The sequence below is a fragment of the Crocuta crocuta genome, unplaced genomic scaffold (genome assembly GCF_008692635.1).
Source record: "Crocuta crocuta isolate KB4526 unplaced genomic scaffold, BGI_CrCroc_1.0 scaffold118, whole genome shotgun sequence".
NCBI classification, from domain to species: domain Eukaryota; kingdom Metazoa; phylum Chordata; class Mammalia; order Carnivora; family Hyaenidae; genus Crocuta; species Crocuta crocuta.
Genome location: NW_027551558.1, coordinates 10,521,803 through 10,526,609, shown reverse-complemented (window position 1 = coordinate 10,526,609; position 4,807 = coordinate 10,521,803). Strand labels below are relative to the sequence as shown.

General features: G+C 42.9%; 1 long non-coding RNA gene across 1 annotated transcript in view; it reads right to left on the bottom strand.

Annotated features, from left to right (window-relative positions):
• The window catches only part of LOC144219345 (uncharacterized), a 13,513-nt gene extending 9,712 nt beyond the window's left edge, over positions 1 to 3,801 (bottom strand). Inside the window, exons 1-3 of the long non-coding RNA XR_013331378.1 lie at positions 3,708 to 3,801; positions 1,348 to 1,466; positions 624 to 665 (exon numbers count right to left, since the gene is read on the bottom strand). This is a non-coding gene — a long non-coding RNA (uncharacterized LOC144219345). The remainder of the gene's footprint in view (positions 1 to 623; positions 666 to 1,347; positions 1,467 to 3,707) is intronic.
• Positions 3,802 to 4,807: the final 1,006 nt, after the last annotated feature.

The window sequence follows — 4,807 nt, the reverse complement described above, 5'->3', positions numbered from 1 at the left end:
CTTTTTAGTGTATTTACCACTCTAAACTCAATTACAGGAGACTTTCACGCTCCACAGCCAATTCTAGTCCCTTTTTGATAAAAAAAACTCTGGTGAGGAAATAAGTCATGATGGTGATAGGGGCCTGCCATTTAATATTCATTGAAGTACACATGTTTGGAAATTGGAAGCAGAGTTTAATCCATTTTCATATTTATATCAACATGCAGCTTTAAAAAGGATCCCTCCTTTTCTCCACCAATCTTGTCAATTTCTCCTTTGGGAAGATAAAACTGGATATACACTTCATTTTTAAAAGGTTAGAAATATGTGAAGTTATAATTACTCAAGTGTGCGCTTCAGATCTGTGAATTTTTAACTCAGAACTAATTTTTGCATTTCATTTGAGCTCCTGGGAGAGGCAGGTAACAGATAAACCAAAGTCACTGCTGTTTCTGGTGGCTAGATTGGGGGGTTTGACTTTGCTATGGGAGCTCAGTGAAAAGGAGAGGTTGGGAACATGGTGATCTCAGCCCCCAGATCTTCCAAGTTAGGGGAAGGTTTCACAGCCGTTCCAAGTAATGTAAAAGAACCCCTTTTAAAATAAAGGCAAGGCTCACAAAATAACCAGTGTTCATACTCACCGATAGAGGTTACAGGATTGTTCATAGAGGGAGATCTGAAACCTGGGGAAGAAATAGTTAACACAGTAAAGGGGGGGCACTGTTCTGTTGTCCCCCCACTCTACCTTGTGGGGTTTTTTTTTTTTTTTTTTTTAATGTGGATGAATGTTTAAGTATGGCGCTGTGGTCAAAGGCATCTCTTTTAATAATGCAACACACAGCTTCCTGAGGGGACAGCAGCTGATTTGGAAACTGAATATGGTGCACTCTAAATTCAACTCCCCAAGGAAGGCTGACTAACTGATAAGTGCCACGAGCTAGCATGGGGACTCATTCTGTCAAATCAACTTGCTGCAAAGGCCCCATGCGGAATCTTCTCCAGTCTCCGGGAGCTAATGTGAGCAGACACTCGTGACATTAGACAGTGCAGCAGGCCTGGCATGAAGGAAAAGTTCACCATCCGCCAACAAGGTGGTCTTTAGATGACAAGGATAAAGAAATCAGTGCAAATTTGTTAATGTAACAACTTGGAAAAGTATGCTTTAAAAAAAAAAAAAGCCACTCTATAGGGAGAGAGGATCAAACGAAAGAAGGGCAACAGTACTTGGAAGCTTTCTTTGGGCTTTCTGTATCTTTTGGGCCAAAGGCTTTTCTCCAGGTCCTTTTTCTATACTGGGGAATCCTCAGTTAAGCAAGTGAGTCCCACCACACAAGCCACTGCTCCACCTCAAACCCTTTGCCTTACTGGGGTAAATGCCACATCTCTGATTTCAGATGGGTGATCACGTGACTCTCTCCATGGGCGAAATCCTCATCTGTCTGAGCTTGGTGCCTTAGTGGTGAAGGAAAACGGAAGAGACTGTTCTATGGGAAGAGACATGGTGATTAGAACGTTACCTCTGTGTCTAACACAAAATACCAGTAGCTGTCTATAACGGGATGGAGTATTTTAAGAATCGAACAGCGCTCCAGGAAAAAAATGTAGTTATTAATATCAGATAGACAAATTTGATTGTGTTGAGTGTCTGATTCGAAGAGGTGGTTCTGCCAGGTTTTTTCCCCTGGGTGGGATCAATTTAATTTTTAAGAAGGCAATTGAGGGGCACCTGGGTAGCTCAGTTGGTTACATGTCCGACTCTTGAGTTTGGCGCAGGTCATGATCTTGCAGTTAGGCTCTTACGCACGCTCTCCCTCTCTGTCCCTCTCCGACTTGCTCTCTCTGTCTCTCTCAAAATGAATAAATAAACTTATTTAAAAAAGGCAATTTAGTATAGCATACTTCTTTCATATTTAAATTAGAAAAAAGTCATACCTTTGAGTCTGGTGAGCTGCATCAGCTCCTCACGGGAGCTGTGACAGCATGGGCTTTGGAGAGAGGGACCTGCGTTCAGGTCCTGGGCCTGCCACTTACTAGTCTGTGATCTTGGGTAAGTCATTTAATAAAAACATTTACCTCATAAGATTATCCTCAAAATACCTGCATCACAAGAGCCTTGTCACATGAGTGAATACATGTGAAGTTCTGAGTTCAGGGTCTGGACTCTACTAAGTGCACCATACATTTGGCCGTGGTTATTATTGGGATGAATCTAAATGGGTTTCCACAGGCCCTTAGTGACCCTAAACTACGGGAAAGGGTTCTGTAGTCAAGTAAATTTAGGAACCAGGTTTAGTATATGTGTTGCTGAAGCAAGCACATGTAGGAACCAGGTTGAACACAAATAACAATTTTGTTAATGTTTATGTATTTATTTTGAGAGAGAGAGGGATAGACAGTGAACAGGGGAGGGTCAGAGAGAGGGGAGGAGAGAATCACAAGCAGGCTCTACACAAAACCCAATGTGAAGCTCAAACTCACGAATTGTGAGGTCATGACTGAAAGCCAAAACCAAGAATTGGATGCTTAACCAACTGAGCCACTTAGTGCCCCAGAATTTTTTTAACCATGGTATTTTTCAGCGCCTTTGTTATGCAAGCATGCATGATGAACACCTAAGGAAGAATTTGCTTTTTTTTTTTAAATTTTTTAAAATGTTTATTTTTGAGAGAGGGAGAGAGACAGAGCATGAGCAGGGGAGAGGCAGAGAGAGGGAGACATAGAATCTGAAGCAGGCTCCAGGCTCTGAGATGTCAGCACAGAGGCCAACGCAGGGCTCAAACCCACGAACTGTGAGATCATGACCTGAGCCGAAGTCAGATGCTCAACTGACTGAGCCACCCAGGTGCCCCAATAATTTATTTTTTTAATCTTTTCTTTTTCCTAAGTAAGCTATGCCAAATCTGGGGCTTGAACTCACAATCTGGATATCAAGAATTGCATGCTTTACTGACTGAGCCAGCCAGGCATCCCCTAAAGCAGTAATTTAAAGCATGATAATTGGTTACCACATAGACCTCAAAGGTCACAAAGCACTCCCTTTATTATTATTTTTTAATGTTTTTATTTATTTTTGAGAGAGAGAGAGAGAGAGAGAGCATGAGCCAGGGAGAGGCAGAGAGAGAGGAGACACAGAATTGGAAGGAGGCTCCAGCCTCTGAGCTCTCAGCACAGAGCCCAATGCGGGGCTCAAACTTGTGAACCATGAGATCATGACCTGAGCTGAAGTCAGATGCTCAATCGACTGAGTTACCCAGGTGCCCCCAAAACACTCCCTTTTTAAAATAGCATTTTGTAAAGTGGGCTTAGCAGGAGGCAGAATACTGCATGGTTAAAACCTAGACACAGGAGTTGGACAGACTCAAGTTCAAATCTGTCAGGCAAGTTATTTCCTATCTCTAAGTGGTCAGTGTCCTCAGCTGTGGCGTGGGGCTAGGAGGGGTATTCACCTCCTAGGCTTGCTCTATCAATTAAATAAGGTAATGCCTGGCTCTGTCTGCTCTTGTTGATATATATAGAGAGAGGCACTAATATTTGTCAACAGGTAAAGAATTGGTCATTTTGTGCTCAACTGCTCCACTCATTCAGAGGCCTGGATGCCTCTAGGTTGCAGTAGAAAACTCACTGGCCTAGGAATCCACTTCCGTGGTTTTGGGAGCACCCTTGGTGGGTTTAATTGAGGAATTAGCTGAGGAAGACATAGGACGTATTTACCCAGATTACCCCACCTCTGTGTCCAGTTTTCTTGTCTGTGAAAAACCAAAGCAGCAGCACGCTTTTCCTGCTTGTCTGAGCGTGACTGTGAGACCCAGAGATGCTCGTGTACATGTGATTGTCCTAAAATAGAAAGACCTGTTGCTTTTTTAGACATAATGCTATTGAAAACTTACTATAGTCCAGATAGTGTACTAGGTCTTATGTGCTAGGCCTTATTTTAATCCTCACTGTGAGATAGATATTATTATACCTATTTTAGGGATGCAGAAACTGGGGCTGAGAGAAGTTAGATACTGGTAATTTCCCCCCAAGTTCTCACAGCTAGTAAGTGATAGAGCCAAGAATCAACTCTAGATCTGTCTGACTCCAAAGTTCTCAGAACCACTGTGCTTTAAAATAAAAACCATTACGGGGCACCTGGATGGCTCAGCCAGTTAAGCGTCTGACTTCACCTCAGGGCATGATCTCACTGTTGGTGAGTTTGAGCCCTGTGTCGGGCTCTGTGCTGACAGCTCAGAGCCTGGAGCCTGCTTTGGATTCTGTGTCTCCCTCTCTCTGCCTCTCCCTCACTCATGCCCTGTCTCTCTCTCACTCTCAAAAATAAATAAACATTGGGGTGCCTGGGTGGCTCAGTCGGTTAAGTGTCCGACTTTGGCTCAGGTCATGATCTCATGGTTCATGGGTCTGAGTCCCGCATCGGGAGCCTGGAGCCTGCTTTGGATTCTGTGTCTCCCTCTCTTTCTGCCCCTCCCCCACTCATAGCGCCCCCCTCAAAAAATGAATAAAAATGTTAAAATAAATAAATGAATGAATAAACATTAAAAAATTAAAGTAAAAACCATTAAAATACATTGTAAGCTCAAAATTAGTATTGGCCACATACAATTTCTCCACCAGCTTCTACAGATATCCTTTAGTAAAGGATCCCTAACTTGGACAGCGCCCACCAGTTACATGAATGAAGATGAAGCATTGTGTAGAAAACAGAATGACCAACACAGGATCCAGCTTCTTAACTGGATGATGACTTATGGATACTAGCTGGTTGGTTAACTTTGCCTGGGACCTATGCATTTGCTGTGATTATTATTATTATGACTAGCATGTGTTT